At 45.8% G+C, this 10,577-nt stretch overlaps 1 pseudogene; it reads right to left on the bottom strand.

Annotated features, from left to right (window-relative positions):
• Positions 1-2,028: 2,028 nt before the first annotated feature.
• LOC119515902 lies at positions 2,029-8,529 on the bottom strand (annotated as a pseudogene).
• Between the last annotated feature and the right edge of the window lie 2,048 nt (positions 8,530-10,577).

The following is a 10,577-nucleotide window of genomic DNA, read 5'->3' as shown; positions in this document are numbered from 1 at the left end:
TTGTCTTTTTCTTACTCCCTTGTTATGGTCTCTTTGAAATGTTCTTTTAATGTATGTTTTTTTTAATAATTTTTTTTATTTTTCATATAGTTGATTTAGAAAAAAAAAGTTTAAGAAAAATAAAAAAACAAGGAAAAAAATATGCAGAGCCCCCTTGAGGAGCCTGTGGAGAATGCAGGGGTATTGGCCTGCCCCACCTCGATGGTTGCTAACATGCCCACAGACATGGGGGACTGGTGGTTTGATGGGTTGAGCCCTCTACCATAGGTTTTACCCTTGGGAAGACGGTTGCTGCAAAGGAGAGGCTAGGCCTCCCTATAATTGTGCCTAAGAGCCTCCTCCCAAACGCCTCTTTGTTGCTCAGATGTGGCCCTCTCTCTCTAGCTGAGCCAACTTGAAAGGTGAAATCACTGCCCTCCCCTCTACGTGGGATCAGACACCCAGGGGAGTGAATCTCCCTGGCAATGTGGAATATGACTCCCGGGGAGGAATGTAGCCCCAGCATGGTGGGATGGAGAACATCTTCTTGACCAAAAGGGGGATGTGAAAGGAAATGAAATAAGCTTCAGTGGCAGAGAGATTCCAAAAGGAGCCAAGAGGTCACTCTGGTGGGCACTCTTACGCACAATATAGACAACTCTTTTTAGCTTCCAATGAATTGGGGTAGCTGGTGGTAGATACCTGCAACTATCAAACTACGACCCAGAACCCATGAATCTTGAAGACAATTGTATAAAAATGTGGCTTATGAGGGGAGACAGTGGGATTGGGGGGGGGGGCATAGGGATCACACTCCCATTTGTCTAGTTTGTGGATGGATGAGTGGAAAGGTGGGGGAAGGAAACAAACAAAAAAAACAGACAAGGGTGCCCAGTGTTCTTTTTTACTTTAGTTGCTCCTTTTCACTTTAATTATTATTCTGGTTATTTTTGTGTGTGTGGTAATGAGGGTGTCGGGGATTGATTCTGGTAATGAATGTACAACTACATAATGGTACTGTGAACAATCAAATGCACGATTTGTTTCGTATGACTGTGTGGTATGTGAATATATCTCAATAAAATGAATAATAAATAAATAAATAAAAAAGCCCCTCCAATTTCCTTCTTTTGTGATTATCTTCTACTGTCATGTTATCACAGTCAGAAGAGATCTGTGTAATAATCTGACTGTCATCTCCTGGTTAGACACTTAAATTGACTTTTCAATATCTCTGCCAAGTTGCTGTTCTGCTTCTGCTTGAAAACTTGCAGGAACCAAGAAATTATTACCTCCTGGTGCAACTCATTCCATTTTCTAATTATTCTAATTGGTAAAAAGACTTTTCCTTATGCTGAGATGAACTTGTCTGTCAAATAACTCCCAACTATTGGCCTTAGTTCTGTGTAAATTCTCAGCAGACAGGATAGAGCTTTATAATGAGTGACGGTTTTAAAGTCAAAGTGTTCTGGATCTTGGGTTCTATGATATCTTATTTTTGGAAACTTGCAAAAATTACTTAACATCTCTGAGACTGGGTATCCTCACTAGTAAAACAAGGATAACGACACTTATTGCATAAGAGTATTATGAAGGTTCAATGTAAGAAAGTATGTTAAACAGATATTACATGATTTAGAACTCAAAACTGTTCATTATTCCTCTTTTCTCCTCTTTGGTGCTTTATTTTAGCCTTTAGTATTCAATGCTTGAAGATAAATATCAGCTTTCTCTCAAGTTATTTTTTTCTTCAGTCTATTTCCCCAGTATAGGGATTCGACTTCCTATATTATAGTAGATTGTTTTACTTGTCTCAATGAAGGGCCTTTCTCCATCTATGCCCTTCACTCTCTAACCTGTAGTCTCCTTCCCTCTGCTCTGGACCAATGGTATGTGAGCAAACATGACATAAGCAGAGGCCTGAAAAAGCTGCATATTCCTGCTTGTCTGACCTAGTTCATTCTTGTACGTATACTTGGTCATGAGGACACACCTGAGCTAACCTGCTAGAACGATTTAAGAAAATGGCCTGACTGAATCAGTGGCACGTTACCTTCTGTCTCTTTCCATCCGGTTATGCCACTCCCTGTGCTGAGACCGTCCCCCTGCGGCCCGCTCTGGGTCTGCTCCCTCAGGTTGGACTGCAAGGGCTCCACCAACTGCCAGGTGCCCTGGGCGGCTGCAGAGCCTTCACCCACATTCTGAATTTCTCCAAAGGCTCTTCGTTCTACATTTGTGTCCAACTGACGCATTCTACTCCGATTCCCCTTATTCATTGCTTGTTTACATAGTGATTCTTCTTTGCAAAAGAAGGAAAAAGCAGTATTTAAATTTTTCATTCTTCTTAACTTATTCCCATTAATGAATATACTTTCTGCCATTTTCAATCCGAGATACAAACATTACTGGGTGAGTGGCACAGAGAACCAACTAGAAAGAGCTGTACCACCGCAGCCATCGAGAAGAGCTGCGAGCAGACAGCACAAAGCTCCAGGCCCAGCGCTGACCATGGGATGGGGCATGAACGCACAAATACACTAAAACACCCCCCGGGTCCTGTACAATGCATACAACCTTGTCAAAATATCCCCTATTTTTACTCTTCTTAATGGGTGTTCCAATATCTATCTGTGAATACAGAAACCATGTTGTTCAATTTTTATGATAGAGAAAAGAAACAAAAGCTGGAAATATTTCCTCCAAAAAAGATTTTCTCTATATACAATTATTCTAACATGACACCTGATATTCTAACTGCAGGGCCCCAAAAGGGGGTAAAACCAAAGCGGCTTATGATGAAATGTGCTCACCACACCAAGGAAGTAATGGCATCACTGCTCTTACATATGCTTCACAAATATGTCAAATCCCCATCAAGGAACGGCAGGCATCCCATTGGTACGTGTGGCCATGTGCATTTCAGTACACCAGGCAAAGCCAAATTCTCTGGGGAAAGGACTCGCTTAACACAGATTTCAGAATGTTGATAACCTTTCAAGCCAGACAGGGAATGGAACTCAAAATATTCGTAATACTTTATTCCCTAAACTGAGTAGTCAGACAGGGCTATTTTAACACTCCTCTTCATACCTTACAAATGTTAACATACACTTTTGCATGAGATGCCATAATAAGGGGAGGGGCAAGATGACAGCATAGAGAGGAGTGGAAGCTAAGTAGTCCCCCAGGAACAACTACAAAAAACCAGAAACAACTAGTAAATAATCCAGAATAACTGCGGGGGGACAAACGAGACCATCCACTCATCATACACCAACCTGAATTGGGAGGAATGGCCGAGAACACAGCATAAAATCTGTAAGTAAAACCTGCGGATCCAATCGTGAGACCCCCTCCCCTATAGCCCGAGCTGCAAAGCCTTGTGGTGCCAGAGAGAAGCTTTCTCCCAGCAAGCGAATATAGCTCAGCTGAGCTCCAACTGGGGTCTGAAGTAGCGAGTGTGAACTGCTTACTACAGATACGAATCCCCAAAAAACAGACAGAGGCTTTGGGTGACGACTCACCTTGGAGAGCCGGAGGGTCACCTTGGACTGGGTCTGAAGGGGACTATCTGTTTCTTTTTTGGCTCAGTGGAGAAAGCCCCAGTCATTTTCAGTTTCCAGGGCTTTGACTCCGGGAAGGGTGGAGACAGCACAAGCAGAAAGGGAGACCACTGAAATGCTAATGACCTCCACCTGGGGGGTCTGTCTTCTCTAGGAGGAAAGGGGTGGGGCCCCTTCCATTCAGGACCAGACCCCAGAGCCTGGGGGAACATGGCCATACTTCCTCACACCAGTCAAGAATTATAGGCTAACAGGCGTCACCTGCTGGGCAGAAAAGCATAGTGACCTGAAGCATCACAGGGTGGAGCAATTTTCTAAGACACACCTTCAGGGAAACCAGATACTGAATATTTCTTCCCTCTGGGACCTGAGCCTGTTCTGGTCTGGGAAAACCTGATTTGGATAACCAAGGAAACCATGCCTAGACAACAGAAAATTACAACCTACACTAAGAAAAACAAAGTTATGGCCCAGTCAAAGGAACAAACGTACACTTCAACTGACATATAGGAATTTAAACAACTAATGCTAAATCAATTCAAAACGGTTAGAGAAGATATTGCAAAAGAGATAGAGGCTGTAAAGGAAGCACTGGGCATGTATACGGCAGAAATCAAAAGTTCAAAAAAACAACTAGTAGAATCTGTGGAAATGAAAGGCACAACACAAGAGATGAAAGACACAATGGAAACATACAACACCAGATCTCAAGAGGCAGAAGAAAACACTCAGGAACTGGAGAACAAAACACCTGAAAGCCTACACGCAAAGGAGCAAATGGAGAAAAGAATGAAAAAATATGAGCAACGTCTCCGGGAACTCAAGGATGAAACAAAGTACAATAATGTACGTATCATTGGTGTCCCAGAAGGAGAAGAGAAGGGAAAGGGGGCAGAAGCAATAATAGAGGACATAATTAATGAAAATTTCCCATCTCTTATGAAAGACATAAAATTACAGATCCAAGAAGCGCAGCGTACTCCAAACAGAAGAGATCTGAATAGGCCTACGCCAAGACACTTAATAATCAGATTATCAAATGTCAAAAACAGAGAGAATCCTGAAAGCAGCAAGAGAAAAGCGATCCATTACATACAAAGGATGCTTAATATTACTATGTGCGGATCTCTCAGCAGAAACCATGGAGGCAAGAAGGAAGTGGTGTGATGTATTTAACATACTGAAAGAGAAAAACTGCCAACCAAGAATCCTATATCCAGCAAAGCTGTCCTTCAAATATGAGGGAGAGCTCAAAATATTTTCTGACAAACAGACAATGAGAGACTTTGTGAACAAGACACCCGCCCTACAGGAAATACTAAAGGGAGCACTGCAGAGTGACAGAAGACAGGAGTGTGTGGTTTGGAACACAGTTTTGGGAGATGGTAGCACAACAATGTAAGTACACTGAACAAAGATAACTATGAATCTGGTTGAGAGATGAAGGTGGGGAGCATGTGAGACACCACAAGAAAGGAGGAAAGAAAGACTGGGACTGTGTAACTTGGTGAAATCTAGAGTATTCAACAATTGTGATAAAATGTACAAATATGTTCTTTTACGAGGGAGAACAAGCAAATGTCAACCTTGCAAGGTGTTAAAAAGGGGAGGCATTGGGGGAGGGATGCAATCAGCATAAACTAGAGACTGTAACTAATAGAATCATTGTATTATGCTTCCTTTAATGTAACAAATGTGATATACCAAGGTAAATGCAGATAAGGGGGGGGATAAGGGAGGCATGTTAGACACTTGACATTGGTGGTATTGTCTGATTCTTTATTCTACTTTGATTTAAGGTTATTTTTCCTTTTGCTGCTTCCTAGCTGTCATTTCTTTCCCTCTTTCTTTTGCCTCTCTACCTTCTTTGACTCTCCCTCCTGCCTTGTGGAAGAAATGTAGATGCCCTTATATAGATAGCAGTGAAGGTGGTGACCACATAAATGTATGATCATGCAGAGAACCACTGATTATTTACTTGGGATGGAACATATGGTGAGTGAACAAAACCATATAAAAAAAAAAAAATGGGTTGATGACAAAACCTCGAGGGCAATATACTGAGTGAAATAAGCCAGACACATAAGGACAATTATTGCAGGGTCTCACTGATAGGAACTAATTATAATATGTAAACACATAGACATGAAATATCAGGTACCAAGATATACGATGAGGCTTAAGAATGGGGAGTGGTTGCTTAGTATGAGCAGAATGTTCAATTAGGATGAACTTAAATGTCTGGAAATGAACAGGGGTGTTGGTAGCTAGATGTGAGAATAACTAACAGCGCCGAATGGTGTGTGAATGAGGTGGAAAGGGGATCAGAGTCATATATGTCACCAGAAGGAAAGTTGGAGATCAAAAGATGGGAAAGAATAAAACTGAATCCTATGGTGGACAATGTCCATGATCAACTGTACAAATACTAGAAATCGCTTCCACGAACCAGAATAAATGTATGCAATACAATTACAAGTTAATAATAGAGGGGCATATAGGGAAGAAATATATACCTATTGCAAACTATATACTACAGTCAGTATTTCAACATTTTTTCATAAACAGTAACAAATGTACTACTATACCAACACTATGAGTCAACAATTGAGGGGGGTTGGTTAGGGATAGGGGAGGATTAGAGTTTCCTTTCCTTTTTTTCTTTTTTCATCTTTCACTTTATTTCTTGTCTGGAGTAATGAAGTTTCTAAAAATTGAACAAAAATTAAGTGCGGTGATGGATGCACAGCTGTATGAGGGTAACCAGGGGCAAGTGATTGTACACTTTGGATCTTTGGATAATTGTATGGTATCTGAACAATCTCAATAATAATGAAAAAAAAATGCCATAATGACAAGGGAAAAAGAGACAATTGACAGGGGATAGCAAGAGCAATCTTCCTGAGCTCCTGAAAAGCTTAGGTAAGCTTTTGTGGGATAACTTCCTATTTTCTCAGGTAACTTAAAAGATAAACCTTTTTTCCAGGGAGGAAAGGATTGAGAGTCAACTTTCAAGGTTAGTAGAGTTTGCCTTCAGCAGTTTCTTTTATTTCTAAAACTTTCTGAACCACCTTATGGCTTCTTGCTCCCAACTCAATCCTTGGCCCTGCTGCAGACTGTATTACTGATCAATTATTCATCACTCCTAAAGCTTTTAGCAGATTTCAGACTCCTGCCTCACTCACAGTGTATAAAATAAGGAAAAACAAAAACCAACCAACAAACAAAAACACCAAACTAATAAGAGCTTTGAGTAACCTGAAGATCACAGAAAGTTGACCTGACTCTATTGTGTTTCTGCTCACTGAGTTTACACTGAAGAAAACGCAACCCCCAAATGCAAAACTAAGTAGAATCAGGATGTTCAACACTCAGGAAAACATTCAAAGTGAGATGAGTGGGGACACTGGGAGGGAAGAGGGATCACTAACCTACAACACACCCCACAGAAAACTTCACGCGTTCACAAGCCACCTCCTTCCCCCTCCTCACCACCAGCCCAGATGTTAGGGGCAGCGCTCGAGGGAACACACCACCTCCCGGTTATATCTTACCTCCTATTTTAATCCAAACCTGCTCCAGAAGGGCTTTGTTTCTACGACCCAAAGTCTGTTTGGTGGATTCATTTTCTTGCTGATAACAGAAAGAAAAGGCCGTAGGCAATCCAATGTCCCGATGCTTGGCAGCCTCAAGAACAGAACAGGAACTACTGGAACTCTGGAAAACATGAAGCAACAGCAATTCTATCAGCTGGGGCATAATCTCCCCCGAGCCGCACAAATAAAATTCACTTTCACAGAAGCCATAGCAAAGCACAGTAGGCAAATTAAAGAGCCCAGGGTGCCCCAGGACTGTAAAATAATCCCCCAAAACGTTAAGTACTCTCACATTCTAAGTCATGAAGTTCAACGGAAGAAACAGAATCCTGAGGACTAACTAAAATGACAACTACCATTCACTTAATACCGAACAGGGGGCGCCCCAGATCTTTTTCTCTACCTGTGCCTGTGAAAGATTACAGTTGCCACCCGTGGAGCAAGCACTGGTAGTAAATAGTGGGTATGTGAATTGCAAAGCGGTCGCGGAGGCAGCAGTTTTGTTTTTCACTAACGTTGTGCCATTTGTTTTGTTGCTGGTGAAGAGGAACATTCGTCAATTCAGATGGGTGGCAAATAAGGGTCACCAAACTGCCGAGAGAAAAGAAAACCCAGGAGCACGTGAAGGACACGCGCCAACACCTTCCTGAGCCGTCTCCCTCCCTGGCCAGCCTAATAACTTCGGAGAAAACTCTGGGGGCTCAACTCAGCGCCGACGGCCACGCGCCCGCCCCCCTGTCAATTACTCGCATGAAGGTGCGCTCGCAGCCCCCCTAGCGTCCCTCGGGCCCTGTCGGGGCCCCGCACCGCACCGCCCGGGCACGCACTGGTTGAGAGCCACGCCCGCCTCGGGGGGCTCGGGGCCGCGCGGCGGCTCGCCGGCATGCAGCTGAAGCGCTCCTCCAGGCGGACGCGCACCGCAGACTTGGCCCGGGCCTCCGACGCGCCGTCGCCCGCCCCGCTCTCCTTGCCACGGCCACCGGCAGGCTGACCTCGCTCAGCAGCATCATGCGCACCTCCTGGAAGTCGATGTGGCCCAGGCACGGGTTGGAGCCCGCAAAGCCGCCGTCCGCGGCCAGCGCGGGCGGGCACAATACCGGGTAGACGGGCGCCGCACCCGCCGCCAGCCCCGCCGCGCCCGCCGCCGCGAAGACGGCCGAGTTGAGGCGCGTCTCGAGCTCGCCGTCGGCCGCCTGCGCCTCCACGTGCGAGTAGACGATGTGCTGCAGTCGCGTGTACTCGATCTCCGTCGTCTCCAGCAGGTTCAGGTCCGTCGTGGTGAAGCTGAAGCCCGGCTCGCCGCCTGCCGCGTCCCCGCCGCCCTCGGGCCCAGTGCTCTCCGCGCCCGGCCCCGCGGCCGCCGACGGCTCCCGCGGCGCGGGGCCCGACATACCGGCGGCGCGACGGGGTCGGGGCCAAGGCGGCGGCGGCGGCGGCGGCGGCGGCCTCCGCGGGGGCCCTGTCAGGCGCGCGCCCCGCGCCGAAAACGGGGGGCGACGCGCGGGGCGGCGGGCCGGGCGGGGTCGCGGCGGGTGACGGGTGGGCAGGGCGGGAAGGGCGGGGGCGCGGCGGGGTCGCAGCGGGCAGCGGGCAGCGGGCAGCGGAAGCCGAGCAGGACGCCGCGCAGGCCACCGCGGGCGTGCCGTTGGTGGCGGGAACCCGCTGAGCGCCGCGCGGGGAGCCTGCGCCGCCCCGCCCCCCGAGCGCCGCGGCCCCGCCCCGCCAACGGTAGCCCCTCCCCCGCCCGCCCAGGCTCCGCCCCCGGGCCAACCGGCCGCCGCGACGGCCCCGACGGCCACGACGGCGCGGCTCCCACGGCGGCCCCGGGGTCACCGGCGGTCCGGGGAAAGAGGGGGCTCGCGGCGGGAGGAGCACGCGGCCCGTGCGCCCGACAGAGAAGAGGGTCCCGGGGCTCGCTCCAGGGCCTCCCCTGGTCAAACGCGTTAAAAGGCGGGCGCCCCGAGGCGACCCGCAAACAGGAGTGAAGAAAAGAGAGCGTGAGAAGCTTTGAGCTCCGATTCGCTTTCCGTACGATTCACAGACTTGCACACTCATCACCACAAGCAATTTTAGAACGTTTTTCACCCCCAAAAGAAATCCCCGCTGCCCGCTCTCCCCTGCTCCTGGCAACCGCTCATCTCCCGGTCCCTGTGGTTTGTCTCTTCCGGACATTTCCCATACGTGGAGTCATGCAATACACGGTCTTTAAAAGAGTCGTCTTTGCAGGCACAAAATAACTTTCACCCAGCCCCGCTCCTTAGCCCCCACCCATCTCAGCCAGCACTTGGTTTTCTGTATGGAATCGGGACAATTTAAAGGCCTGGAACCCAGGCCCAGCCCTCCTCCAAGCAAGCTCGGAGTCTTTGACTCATTCGATCACAGTTTAGGCACCATTCTTCCTTGGGCTGCATGGCTACTTCTTCCGCACTATTTTTTTTGGAACAAAGCTGGGATCGTGCCATGTACATCGTTTTGTAATTTGTTGTTTTGTTTTCCCGGATACTATATCCCCAGTGGGGAAGTGATGGACTACTCAATAAATTCCATCAAGACGTCTGAATAACAATATGCACACACATATGCTAACATACAAATATGTAATATATGTGATTTTATATAAATACAAATATATTCAACTATTTGACACTCTGATGCATGTTATAGATGAAAAGTAATAGCATGCTCCTTGTAAATTATTCCATTCACTAAAAGCTAGAAGTTAAATATCCATGAATATGTCAAACAAAAAGATTTTTTAGCATATTTGGTAACTAGAGAATTATTTTTTCTGTATCAGAGGGACCAATGTCTTCTGGGAATTACTCAAATAAAATATTTTTAGGTGAAATGGACTTGGGACTTGGGAAAAAAGGAGGAAATTGAATGGATTTCTGTTGCTCTTCTCATTCCATTTATAGGAGTAAGGTTGATAGATTTAAAATAATAACTCCAATTTTTAAGAACTGTAAATTGTTTAATATATTCTCATATTTCCACTCAATTGCTGGAAATATTCTTTATAGTAAGAAAAGGTATCTGCCCTCACAAAGGAGAGCATGGGAAGATAAAAATTTAACATCTAACTTATTACCATCAAGGAACTAATTTGGCAGAAATGGTGTTTCTGTCATCAACTTTGGGGCCAGCAGTACTGGATGGTTCAGTGTGAGATACGTTAGTTATAGGAGGATTGATTCTCAATTTTTTAAAATTCTGAATGGAAATGATGCATGTTTCAAACATTCGGCTACATACAATATCTGCTTTTGACTGTAACGTATTCACTCAATATATGATATATATTATATGCCATATTATACATAATGTGATATCATTATAACATAATACTAATATAAGCTCACTCATCAAATGCTATACAGGTCTTAGGCTAGGGCAAAACTGGAAAGCATTAATTATTACTCATGGAAAGAAATATCTA

The sequence above is a fragment of the Choloepus didactylus genome, chromosome 19 (genome assembly GCF_015220235.1).
Source record: "Choloepus didactylus isolate mChoDid1 chromosome 19, mChoDid1.pri, whole genome shotgun sequence".
Taxonomy (NCBI): domain Eukaryota; kingdom Metazoa; phylum Chordata; class Mammalia; order Pilosa; family Megalonychidae; genus Choloepus; species Choloepus didactylus.
The sequence above is the reverse complement of the archived record's forward strand: the minus strand, read 5'-3'. Positions and strand labels throughout refer to the sequence as shown.